The 14,093-nt window shown below is 46.0% G+C and overlaps 1 long non-coding RNA gene across 1 annotated transcript; it reads left to right on the forward strand.

The window, feature by feature from the left end:
- Window positions 1-211: 211 nt before the first annotated feature.
- Window positions 212-2,938, forward strand: LOC120841016. The gene is made up of 3 exons (XR_005715678.3): window positions 212-269; window positions 873-921; window positions 2,863-2,938. It is a non-coding gene; the product is annotated as an uncharacterized LOC120841016 (long non-coding RNA).
- The last annotated feature ends 11,155 nt before the right edge of the window (window positions 2,939-14,093 follow it).

Raw genomic sequence — 14,093 nt, forward strand, 5'->3', positions numbered from 1 at the left:
CTGTAGCAGGCTATAGCAACAGCGGAACAGATGCTCCGACAAAACCCTCTTCCTTTCGAATCGCATTGAACGGTTCGCAGAGCGAACCTTGCAGAGAAGGAGAGTGCGGAGGGGGAAACCACCAATCATGGCGAGCAGGGAGCTGTCCTGCTGTTGTAAAGCTGCTACAGACTATAAAGGGTCGGAGCCCCGACTGCATGCTACCAGCTGACGAGAAGAGCGTCTTCTGGGGTAAATATTGTGCAGGCACTTAATCGAAATCTTCCAAAGTAAGTTGGTACTTTCACTCACTCAAATGACAGGGGCATAGCAATACCGAGGCGGCCGTTGTCACTGACAGCTCAATAAATGCAGGGCGTGCCTTACTTCTCAGGCATCTTTGCTTCAGCCTCCTTATTAAGCAATATCTCGTTCGCTGGGGAGCGACGGTAAGATCCTCGACATACCCTTGAACTGTCGACAGCTCAATGAAGGCCGGAGAGTCATTTAATGATTCGTCGCTGTTTGGTGTTGTTTTTGTTGAAACGCCAGGAAAACTGTCGAGGAACTCTCGTCCTTCTGAAATTAAATTATTGCTGGAGCTAATTTTTTTTTTTTCTGCACGAGGAGCAGCGTTTTTTTTTAACTCTTGCCTATTTTTTTAACCAAAATGTGAAGTTCTAAGCAGACACCTTTGTTAACCTAACAAATGAAGGAATACAAAAAAAAAAAGTTACGCAGACAGGCTTTATACTACGAAGAAAAATATTTCACCTATGTATTTTATCTCCCTTTCGGGACTCGCTTTATCGCCAGGCGAGCACGTGGTAAGATATCTTGAGGTTAATCTATTGTCGCTCGACACAACCTCATAAATATTTCATATGTTGCAGATCATGACACCGAGGAGAGTTATAGCTGGTGTGCTCTTTGCCATTATCGGTACGTGCCACATGATATCTCTTTAAAAACTAGAAACGCCGTACGCCGAGTTTAGATTCCCAATACGTATCTCAGGTCGCACTTTGACAGCTCCACTAATACCGAACCTTGAGCAGCGAAGGGCAATAAAGAATTTTAGTATGTCGTTTCAATACCTCTGATAACGATACTCTTTGAGTATGCCTCGCATCGCTATCAGGTATCGTTATCGGAGGCATAGAAACTATCTGCTCGAACTCCCTGGTGTCAGCGCAGAACGTGTTTTCAAAATTATTAAGATCTACATTTGAAAAGGGTGTCAGTGGTGTATACAAACCATTCCAACTAAGACATCCCCCCCCCCTTTTTTTTGTTTTAATCACACCCAAACGTCATAGCGTGCGTGACAATACTCTGTTTCATGATAACTTTTCAAACTGTGGAGGCTACGGCTCTGCGGTCCAATGAGAACGTTAGAGAGATGCACGTGACTAGACGAAAGGGGAGAATGTGTGTCACTACACCAAATGCGAGGCGCGTGGCCCGGAGGAACCGCCTGTCGTCTGTTAGCCAAGAGTCGCCTGCTCCGAAACCAACTAACTTCGGATGAACGTCCACAGCAGCAACATTTCCGTCCGCTAGAATAGCGAGCACTTCGGGAACAGTTCATGAGACAACCATACGCTCAATTTAGCCGCGAATTGGTGTCAGGTGCTAATGCCAGGGCGCAATGCGATGTTTTGAGTGGAAACGGCCGATTGCACGGCTGCGGTCAGCAACGGCCACGGCGCAACAAGTAGAAAAAAAAAATCGAGAGTGGATACAGATGTGGCGTCACTTTTTTGCTTCAAATATAATTAAAACACATAAATTTGTGATTGTTTATTCTTTATTCTTCGTATCTTTTAGTTAGAGATGGAATCGCGCGAGTTAAATTGCTGTTTAAAAAAAAAAGAAGCCTAGAACTACTTTTCGTCGCGGACGGCGCTATGGCCGTGGCGGTAACGAGGCCCCCGTGGCCTCGACCATGGAGTGTTATGACGTGCCTTGCTCCGGCGCTCTTATTGGACCGCGGAAGCCGCAGCTTCCACAGTTCGCCAAGTTATCGTGAAACGGTGTATAATGGTGTAGCGCCATGATCGGGAGGGAGGGTGTTAACCAATACAACCTAGAAGACAAGACCTTTTCCACCCCAAACGTCATCACTAGTTGATACACGCAGCGCCACCTAACCTTCGCCAGCCTCGCCCCCAGCGTGACTCGCAGCGTTTCCCACCGAGCGCCACGGAGCTCTCGTATACATGGAGCTCTATGGCCCCCGTAACCGAAAACGGGCAAAAGTGGGCCCCATTTTACCATTAAAATTAAAAGAAAAATCACTTATAACTTCTGAGTAAGATCACGGTTGGTGCTGAAACCTTGGCATCTTGCTCGAAAGGTTGGGGCTACGTTCTGACGGAGTTCGAGCTCTCCGCGGTGTCCAGTTTCTTTTGCGGTGCGAAAAGCCGGGTTCGGATCTCTCACAAACACCCCATACATTCCAAATCTCTTCGCCGCATGTCACATTGCATAGCATTCTTATATAAAAACGCTGCTCATTGGAAACCCCACCATGTGCTTTCGCATACATAAGCAGTAAGCTAGAGAAACAAACGCCTCACTTGACCCACGTTTTGCAACAACCAGAACTAACTCTGGCTTCTGATAGGCGATTTTGAGCAAAACCCAGACTGGGCCGAAAAGGTCACTTTTGGTTCTACCTTGGCTTCTTCGGGCATTTTAAGGCACTAAATGCGCAGGCAAAAAGCACATTTTTGTCCCAAAGAACTGCGATGCCCAAGTGTTCATGGCATTAATATATGTTTTAGGCGATATTTTTTAATTTGTTCAATATAGCAAACAGCGTCTAGTATCAGCAGCCAAGATACGTGGCTGATACTGAAATAAAACTTGTCCCGACAGCCCTGAGCCAACTTCGCCCCGGTGGCGGAGCATGCCCTGGCACCGAAACGCAGTGCGATGCCGGCTGCTGTCCCCTGAAGAATGCAGTCTGTTGCTCGGACAATCAGCACTGCTGCCTCACTGGCTACGTATGTGACCCCCCTTACTGTATCGGCGACGCCGGCAGCTCACCCGTTCCGGCGGAAGACATTGAATAAGCTCATATTCGACGTAAGTTCACAACAACCCCCCTTCCTTTTGGGTGACCTGTGCCATGGCAATGTTCTACACTGTTAGCAAAAATAACACGCCCAGACGTGTAAATCGTTGAACCATAGCGGACACGTCGAAACGTGTTCGTTTTACACGGAGCCATCTGTGTTTTTCGTCTACACATGAGGTGCTGTGTAAAGTTAACACGCTACACCGTGTTTGCCTTCCGAGAAGCACGGTTCAACGTGTTCCTTGTGAAACATGGCGGCCAGCAGCCGAGAACAGGCGAGGGACGAGCCCAGCCAGCCGCGCCTTTCAGCCGAACTGAAAGCATACAGGACGCGTTCGTTCTCGTTCGATGTTTCTTATGCACAGTAAACAGTCTCCGAGCGGCGGACGTAGCTACGTGCAAAGGTACAGTCGGGGACAAAAGTCTCCAGGACGTGCGAGCTGCGGCTGAAACGCATCGCTCTGCCACCTGCCGGCGGGTCGCCTGGTTTCGAGATCACACAAAAGCGCATGCGCGTCCTACTCTGCCTGCAAACATGCCTGTTTTCCCGCTCTTCTGCGGCACAGTGCCTAACTCGGAATCGGGCGCGTGGTACCGCCTCGGAGATAGCGCTGGCGGCTGACGAGCGTCTGCTACACATTCCGAAACTCGAGATACCGCCTGGGGCGTTTCGCCGCATTTCGCCGCATTTCGCCGTGTCAGCGCACCTTGCTTTATAACCAGTTGAGCTTATCGCTCAGTTGAGATGCCGTGACTTCTTGCTTGATATGTGCCATGTCAGTAAGCGCTATCTCCGAGGCGGTACCACGCGCCCGATTCCGAGTTAGGCGCCGCGCCGCAGAAGAGCGGGAAAGCGCACATGGTGGCAGGCACAGTAGGACGCGCATGCGCTTTTCTGTGATCTCGAAACCAGGCGACCCACCGGCAGATGGCAGAGCAATGCGTTTCAGTCGCAGCTCGCGTGTCCTGGAGACTTTTGTCCCCGACTGTACGTACGTGCATCGTCGGCGGTCGGTGGTGTCGGCAGCTACGACAAAACCGCTAAACAAAAAAAAAAAAAAAAAAAAAAAACGAATATTGAATTTACATGGATAAATAGCTCAAGCAAACTCTTCTAATCGGGCGGTAACTTGCGCCACCTAGTGCGATTTCTAGCAACCAATGAAAAAAAAAGCAGGAGTGGGTTAATACGCTGGGAACTATCACGAGTAGACTGCTACTCTACATACCTCACAGACAAGACGAGCACCACGTAGGACACAGCAGCGACACATACACAAACACAACACCGACACTACGCCCGACACTTCCTACTAACAACGGACTCTCCCCGCGGCGTATATATGCTTGACATGTACGGGTGAGCTCTTTGGTCGCTGACCGTTACCGATTTATAGAAGAAGACACAGAACACGGCACAATGGACAGCAGTATGTAAGAACTGTTTGCATTTAAAAAGTATGGAGGCAAAATCTGTAAAATTAGTCCTTTGCGAAAAACAACGATGTACTAACAATAAATCTTAAACCGGCCATGAAAGAGTTCAAATTTTTGTTATTTTCATGGTCGACCAGTGTTATGAGCAGTCCGACTCGCTTGAATCAGATAGAAAAACAAATGATTGGGATTTTATCAGTACGTATTCAATAATCAATGGAAATTATACTTGCGCAAGGCATTTTTTATATATATTATTGTGAAGGACATCCGCCCAACACTTCACTTCCGCTAGTTGTAGTACGCGTACGGGAGCAGACGCCTTCACTTTTGGGGCGTTTTGATGCAGATTGTTGTCGTATGCCGTGTTGGTGTCGAGCGAAGCGGTGAGGCTTGGGAGTTTGTGACCGGTGTTATTCGTAATCATTAATGTGGCGCTGATGCGTTTTTTTTTTTTTTTTTTAATATTTTTATGTAGCCACATTGAAAATTCACGAGCCCGTGGCACTGCATTATGCTAAAATCGCGAGCTCCTTCTCTGTTGACGTCGTTTTTCTGGTAGCACTCGTGGATACTGCAAGCGTTTAAACAGTGCACAGTCTCGCCTACATCCGCGGTGACGTACTCGACCTGTTGAAACATATTGCTTGCGTCATTTTGGAGTACGCAAGGCAATTATCTCGCTGCTCTGGTTTCGGTTATAAAAGCAAGGCAAAACGCTCGTAGTTCCCGCCCTCAGTACACGTTGGACATCTTCCACACTTTGACACTGGATAACTGGATGAACGAGGATTTACATTTACTTCAGAGGTCACACTCGCCGCTTCCTCACCGTCGAGCAGCAGGATCAGCTGGCGACAAGCCGCGTATGAAAGGCTCGAGCATCAACAGCCCAAGTGCACTCGGTGCCGATGCGGGCGATGCGGGTTTCTGTCAACCGCTAGCCCAGCACAGACCGTGACCGTTCCAGCTCTTCGTCATGACGCGGTGTTGCAGAAAGCAGCGTATAATACCACTACACGGACCACCGAAGCGAACGCACTGTTATCGTAAATCTTGGCTTGTGATTGCGCCTAAATTTGTAAATAATCTTATTCTTTTTTCTGGAGCCGCAAACGAAGGGCATAACAAAATCGTTTGCATATTCCGCATACCTCGCAAAAGCGTCAGTCACCTTGCGAGAAGCGCAAAACACGGTGTCCGCACCGTCCTGACTTTCCAGTCTTTTACCTGCTTTGGAGCAGTTTGTACCTGTTAGTAGGTATGTCTACTGAAACTGCAACTTGAAACTTGGGGCAGTGCCAGAGGGAAAAGAGACATATTCGGGCCTTTTCCCAATGTAAAGGAAAACCACTATGTTCTCTACGTAAAAAATTGGTCTCAGTTCATGGATCTGTGGGCAGGTAGAAAATCTTGCCCTATAGTTTATTCACACCGCATGATGAGCGCAACAAACTCACACGAGTCACACGAGATTTACAGGAAAACATCGGTGGTGACTTAAGTTTCCCTGAAATTCTGTATAACCGGTCGTTTGCGGGACCGAATCATCTACTCGAGCGGTGTGCGTCGCTGTGCGAACACGTCGCTGTGCAAATGCAGTCTAACGACACGAAGCATAGAAACGGCAGATTTAGGGAAACTATCCGAAGTCCCTTGTTCAATTAAAACGACGTAATTTTGTTGAAAACGTCCGCAGCATTTTACTCACGGTATGCGTCGGGAATCTTCCACATTTTGAAACGGAACGAAGGAAGATTTACTTTTAAGAACGCTCGCTGCGTCCTCCCCGACCAGCTGGACCGGATCAGCTGACGACGACGGGGCTAAACCCGCCAAACGCAACCCCACAACAACCAATATGAGCTCCGCGTTAGTGCGGGTTTCTACCTACAAGCACCGCACCACACACCACGAACGTTTCGGCCCTTTCTCGCATCGCCGTGTTGCCCCAAAGAGAACGAGATCGCCGAAGAACGCAGCGCTGTCGTGAACCTTGGCTTGTGGTTGCGCACTCGTGGACCCGTGACTCCCCTCGCTTTCAAAGCACACACGACGAATGGTACTTTCCGTCTTCCGGGAACGTCACAGGGGCACTTCTCCGGTCACGTCTTCACTATGTGCTCGCAAACTGCGAAGCTCTATGCGAAGCTTCTCGCGTCCCGTCAAACCAAAACAATAGCGACTGCCAGAAATTTCTCCAGTCAAACAAAAAGAACGAAAGCCAACCGGCGATTGCTTCCAGCGTACATCGGCGTTGCACTTCCGCCGTGGCCAGATCGCTTGCAGTTGAAGGTTGAAGCAAAAACGAAACCAACTGCAATGTCACGTGTTCACATCGAGGACACGCTTTTTATATCCATTTTAACTGTTTGGAACGAATAATTGGACCCATGACTTTATTTGTGGTGTGTAAGAAACTATTATCAAGAGCCCTAAACTAAATGCAAACATGGGCGACATGAGGGAAGCCGCATTGCCATCGACCAGAAAATGGCGGCAAGCCACGGTAAGCGCGGGTTTCGCCAACGTCCCGCGACATGGCGTAATTGCTTTTGGTGCATATCTGTTTCCGAGACATGTTTCTTTCGGCGGCATTTGTCTCGACGGTCCTTTCTAAGTGTGTCCCCAAGCATTCCGGTGCTTCGATAGCCGGCAATGCCGCGGTCGTCGCCGGAGGCGATGCGTGTTATCGAGGTCGGCTACACGGTTATGCGTTTATGACCGAACCAAAACACGTTTTTTACAACCTCGCATGATATCTGAACGTATTATCCGTTACTCATCGTGTAAATTTATGGTAATTTGTGTAAATAGCGTGTTTTTCACCCCAAATATTCACCAAATACACGGCACTTGCTAACAGTGTAGCAAAAAGATCTGAGGTCCGCAAGCCACCAACACGCGTCTCTGACGGCTCACCCCTGGTGTGGCGCTGTGTCGGAACAGCGCACGCGACGGTTCACTTCACTGGATTCTGGTTTCTGCGCACCCGAAGCGGACTTGTTTGGAAGCAGCGCGTTGGTGTATATACTGGGCCTGGAGTCACGAGCGAAGCTATACGGGTCAGCGTAACGGCACTTCTACCCTCTCGGTACTACGAATCATTGTTGCCAGTTAAAAAAGAAAAAAAAAATCTTTTAGGCGAAATCGCGGAAAACGCTGTCCGGTCCCCCGGAAGTGTTAAACCAGTCTGACGCGCCAAGCGAAACGGCATTACTTAAACTTCCTGACACCATGTTCAAAGCCGAGGGATCCGGAGTTTCGAAGGCTAGCTATCGCCAATAACGCAGTCTTTCTAGGAAAAAAAAAAATGGCTGCGCCCACAAGAAAATCAGGGACCAAAGGGACGATACAGTGATGTCTCGTTATTATGGACACCTCCGTTCCCGTAAAACAAAAATGGTCCATAATGTAAGTTGTCCATAATAACGAAACAAAAATGCATGTATTTTCCCAGTCTGTCCACGAAAGTGGCGTCCTCATAGGGGGGCATCAATATTAACGGGGCCCATATTAACGAGACATGCGTGCTTCCTTCGACTTACCCGGGGCTCCTGCCCCACACACACACAGTGATTCCCCCAAACCAACCAAACGTATCACTGTGTTGATGTCGCAGTTCAAAAGCATTGTACTTTTTTGTGACCTCTAGCTGTTTAGGTTTTTTGTCTAAACCGAAAGGTGGTTGTGTTTTGTACCAGCCATCACTTAGTTCGTTTTATAACGTGGGTGAGTGTTCTGCGCGCGACCTTGAAAAACAGGATTTTCGGTGGTTTGGTTGCGGTTGTAGTTTTGTGTATAAGGAGGTTGATTGATTAAAATTATTTGCGGAGTTTGAGACGCTATCTGTCCCCTGTTACTTTCTTTTCCACTGTCAAAAAAGGAACTTCTCCTTCGGTTCCAGTTTTGGGTTAAAATCATCCTGGCAAACTTCCACCAGCTCACCTGCGGACTGACCGTAATCTCGCTACTCTTGGCATAGGTATTATTTTGTGGCTTTAGGCAAAGTACACCTGACCGACTTCTGGATGGCAGCTTTGCGTTCCATCGCGTTTTATTTCAAAGGGAAGCTCAAGCACTCTAAGTAGTCTGGTGATCGCACTTATCTTCGGGAGAAGAAAACGCAAACGGTATTTATTTTGAAATATGCGTGCAGCAATCGCCTCCGGGCATACGACAATCCCCTCTGTCACCTGCTACCTATCCAGAGTGTTGTGACGTCATTGACGTCATCCGAGGGTCAGCTTAGTGACGAGAAAGGATCATCTGACCCCATTGGCGACGCCACTTTTCCTAGCTTTTACTCCGCTATACTATTTCTTCAAATTCAAGAACCTTTTCAGCTTCTCTTTAAAGCATGAAATCAGGGTGAAGAATATAAATCAATATAATTTAAATTGTGATTTAAATCAGCTTAGTTTTACAATAATGGTTTAAATCAAACCTTTCCAGCAAAAAATAATTAAAACAATGCATTGTTTGTTTAATATTTGATTTATTATATGCAGCCACATTTTGTATTTCATTCGAAAAAAAATCATTAAGCAAGGAAGAGCTGTATAGGGCTTTCGTTCTACCTTACCATAAGTTCATCGGCTGCATGACGGCCTAGACCAACAAGATCCAAACGCGAAAACAAAAAGTTGAAACTAGAAAAGGATGTCCTTCGACAAGAACGACACGTCAAGCGAAGCTTTTCTGACCCTCTAAAAGAAGATCAAGTTTCTTTAGACGTCACCATGTCTATTTTCGATCTCTTCTACTTTTTGATGTTTCTTCTATACTCCAGTGTCAGGTTAATTCAGAACAGTTAAGATCAAGCTCTTTTTGGTCAAATATGGCGGGGATTACAGAAATAAATGTTGTTAATAGATCGATCTAACTAAGCGTTTCATGCATGCGTGACGCCTCCATAACTGTAGTTCACAGGAGACAGGCGTCATGGCACAAGATGGCTCCGGCCGTCTCGTGCTGGGCTCTCTGAGAGCTCCAGCGGGGTTATAGTTTTCCCAATCTCTGCCTGCAGTTGTGGAGTAACGAACTTGACTCTCGAGGTCGGTCTAATAAATTGAACTTTAGATTTCCAGTAACGCTTTCGTCCGCATAGTTTTTAGTTATCAGACGAATGTACCAGTCAATCTGCCAAGTTGACAAATACAGGTAGTCATAGGAAATCACCATGTCTAGTTACAGTGATTCGAAGAGAAAGAAACGCGTAGCAATCAAAATTTATTTTTTTATTCTTCACCGGGCTATTGAATATGGTGTCAAGAGACTACCCAATCTATATTTTGCTATAGAGTCAGGTATACTTTTAATAAAGATAAAAACTGAAGTGCTCGAAAATGAAACCGAAACATGAGCACTGAAGCTCATGGCCGAGACCCGTGGACGATGTGTATTAAGGAGGAGGGAGAAATGCAGACGAGGAAATGCCACAAGTCACGTGGCTCCCGCCGACCGCGTTTTTTTTTCTCTGCTTCTTGGGCGAGTGCAGCAGACAACAACGACGACGAACTTGCGTGCACCCATTATCGTGCGATTGTTTCGCACTCATGTCCCTTCGGCTCGACGTTCTGCGCTTGAAGATCGATTCGCCGGAACTACGAACAACATGAACTGAAGAGCGTTTTGGCAACATTGACTGGCAAAAGAACGAATAAAACAAACTCGGGACGAGGGAAGACGAACATTTCCCAAGTAGCGGCCCCACGTCCATTGCAGTGTTGGTTCGTCGTGCAGCGTCGTATAGCGTCGTCCAGCTACGACGCTATATTGAGAATAACCACTGATCACTATGACTCTTTGCTGGATTCACTCGCGTTCGCCCGCTCCGCGAGTGCGGCCAATGCCACCACGATCGCCCATATTTTTGGTAGTGTTATATTATCTCTAGCCACACCATAATAGTAGGGTGGCGCAATCTACCGCCCGTTAGATAGGGTACACATTTTCCACCCGCAGCTGGCTGAAGGGTGGCAGGGCGACTTCGTGGAAACCTTGGGAACAAATAAATAATTTTTACCCCAGCGTATCACTACGCGCCAGGATAGTCACAAAAACACTGAATGCTTGCCGATGGTAAGTTCTTGTCTTTTCGCGATCTGGGCGATTTAAACAGCGCGCCGCACAACATGACGGCATAATCGACCTTCCTCTGTCGCATCCACTGAGTTTCAAGAATCTGCTTGGTTCGTCGAGCGATTTACATTAAGCACGAAATATCACCCATGGTACAATCTGCTAGACCCACGGCTATCTTTATGGCAGCCTGCCTGCCGCCACAGCGTTGTCTGCCATATTATTATCATGGCTAGAGATGGCCGACCGTGGCCACATTTCTGCGCATAGGCGTATCTGTGCAAACGCGATACAGCAAGTATTCTTAGTATGTTTATACGGCCTGAACTTAGTCTGCGTCAACGGGCGACTTGTCTCTCAGCTCTAGATGAGCAATTTAACTAAGTTCAGTACTACCCCTATAGCCTGGTGTCTTTAACGTACACCAGGCAGTAGTAATGCACGACCTCACGCCGGTACGATGCTCATACAGATTGAGAAGAGCAGGGGTGGGGAAGAATGAGGTGTACATGTAGTACAGAGAGTTTCCGAGGAACGCGAGCCATGTTTTTTCGGCCAGGGCAGCCAAAGTATGCATCCCAGGAAGTCTAACATTCTGTGGAAATGTGACGCTGGCAGTTGAGATAGAAAGGAAGAGTTTTATAACAAGGCATTATCTCGATCAGAAGATAATAAAAAAAAGCAAATGTTCGATATGAGCCGACGTCTACCTATGCCTAATATCGTTAAAACAAGAAATGACACGGTGAGAGCATATCCCATTTATTTCAGTGAAAGGTAAACGGAAGAAATGTTTTCAGCCAGAAAGAGGATGTTGTTTTCTTCGCTGCTGACAATTTGTGTTTCCATTGAATTAGATACTACAAGCGCCTACAGTGTGGTTTCTTGTTTTGACGATATTAGGCTTAACTGGACGTCGGCTCATAGAGAAGATTCATCTTTCTTAATTATCTTTAGAACTACGTGACGTCATGTTCTCGAACTTTCGAGTTCTATTCGAACCGCTAGCGTCACATTCTCACGAAGTTAGAGCTTTCTGCGATGCTTTGTTTATTTACCGGAGCTGAAAAACACAGTTCTCGTTCCTCAGGAACTCCAACCACTTCCTGTTATCTGCTCATATTTTTTTTTTTTTTTTGTTATCAACGCATTTCCAGTTTTTTGGAGGCCAAGAAAAAGGAGTTCACGTACTTTTTCATTCTTAATATTGAATGTCTGCCTTAGATGACCCTCGACTTTGAACATATTTGGTGCACATAGTTTTACCGCCACGTGACCATAGAAAAGAGAGTGAGCGCGACTGAAACCTGCCAATTCTCGAGCGACTGCTTCCGGGCGGAAAGAAAAACAATTTTGAACCACAAATCGTGTTCTGGGTAGGTGGGCTCTCAGGCCATGTTCAAATAAAAACCTCGGCAGGTATTAACACCCTGTCCAAATTATCTGATGTAAATCAAGTAAATCTGAATTACCTAAATATTTCCACCCTGCATGAAATGTATTTTGACGAAATCCTCAATCCAAACGTTTTTTCCGTCCGTCCGTACCTTTCCCATTGAATTTAACAGGAAATTTATGTCGCGTCGCCCAGAAATCAATTTAATGTTCCTATTATAATTTGAAAAAAAAATTTGTTGTCACGTGACCCGACGTCACGAAACCGACACAGAAATTAATTTACTCCGCTAAGTTTAGCGAGAGAATTTATGTCACGTGACCTATAAACCAATTTAGTTTCCTGCTAACTTTTTAAGGGATATTGACTTCACGTGACTTCTGTGCTAAAGTTAGTTTGCCTGTTAGATTTAGAGGAAAAATTAATTAAAAGACAGGTTCTTCTTCACTACCCAAAACGACAGTTTAATGAAGCCATGGGGAATTCTTGCCTTAACTCGCGCGCGTTGTTGGTTTGGTTACATCCATAGCGCAATTAGTAGGTCCAAGTATGTTTTTGAGCCGTCCTATGTATCAGAGAGAAGAAATAATTAAAAAAAAAAAATTCCATTTCGCAGCAGAACTGGTGTTCCCGAATGTTCTTTTTTCCCGCTGTCCATTGAAGATTGGAATAACCTGCAAAGGAACATTGTTGAAACGGCATTATCAGAGCTGTTTTTAAAAATATTCAATGTTACCTCTAAATACCGCAGTTCATTACGTCTTGAATAATTGTGTTTCATCTTGTGTTTGTAGTGTACACATTTTATGTATGTGCCCTTCCCCACTATAATGCCTCTTCAGGCGATGTAGGTGTGCAAATAAATAAAAAAACGAAATAAATACGGGTTCCCTCTCTTCCGCCTGTTATCTGTCCAGAGCGTCGGGACGTCATTGAAGGCATCCCAGAGTCAGGTTAATGGTGAGCAAGGTTTAACTGACCTTGCTAATGACGTAACTTTGGCATGGTTTTCTCTCCAGTTTAGCGCTTTCCTACTGTTGACGCGCCGCAATGGGCAAGTTGACGTCGAATTTTCAATTTGCTATTACGACCCTGCTATTTATAAGTTCGAAATAAAATTTAAGCCATAGATGCCTAAACCTCAACATTTACTGTTTGTTTTAATTCAAAAACCTTTTCAGCTCCCTTTTTAAGGGGCACTGGCAGGGTATTTTTGCTCGCCAAGGTTTTATTTGTACATGACATATGAGATCCCAAGTACCGAGAAAAAAAAAACAGTTTGCGGCTCGAAATTCGTTTTCTTTCCACCCGAAAACCGCCGATCGAGAACTGGCCGGTTTGAGTCGCGCTCACTCTCTTCTCCGCGGTTACGAGCCGTTTTCTATGGTTTCGACACAACCACCAAATATAATCAAAGTCTTAGGTCATCGAAGGCACACACATAATATTAACAATAGAAGAGAAATATGATACACATTTTTGTGGCTTCTAAGAAGCTCTAAATAAGTTGATTAAAAAAAACAAAAAGAAGTTGCACAGCCACGTGATTTCCGCCAATTCTGTCCTCGATATTTTTTCTTGCTCCTCAGTACAGTCTAGGTTTTGGTTTCGAGCAGTGTAGTTTTTTTTTTATTTTGTTAAAAATATATGTGGCGCTGTAGGAAATTATTGATTCCGTAGTCTTCTAACACAAATAAATCACCTGAAGCCGTTATCGGCGTTGTTTCGCAGCAGATTCCCTGGATGTGAACCATGTAGAGTCGTCGTGGCACGTACCGTCACAAAGTTGCACGACTGCATCGTGTCACATGACGTCACGTGGATCCGAGTCGTTTCTCGGAAAATTTGTTTTCAACCAAAATATAGTGAAGATTTTCCAGAATTTTTATCGTGGAAGCGTACGCAGCATTTCCTGGCTGAAACGTAGAAACCTTTCCATAAATTTAGCGGAAAAGTTGTCCTCTAAATTTGGCGGCTGTGTGCAGCAGAGTTTGTTCAGCAAGCTGTGCAGCACCTCAGTTGTGTCGCGGCAGTTCATGTGCGACGCACGGCAAGGAACCGGGAAATTTAATGTCTCTGCCAGACACGTGGCTGAAATATAGCAACTAAATT

This window comes from Ixodes scapularis, unplaced genomic scaffold (assembly GCF_016920785.2).
Source record: "Ixodes scapularis isolate PalLabHiFi unplaced genomic scaffold, ASM1692078v2 PGA_scaffold13__105_contigs__length_92229423, whole genome shotgun sequence".
In the NCBI taxonomy this organism is placed as follows: Eukaryota; Metazoa; Arthropoda; class Arachnida; order Ixodida; family Ixodidae; genus Ixodes; species Ixodes scapularis.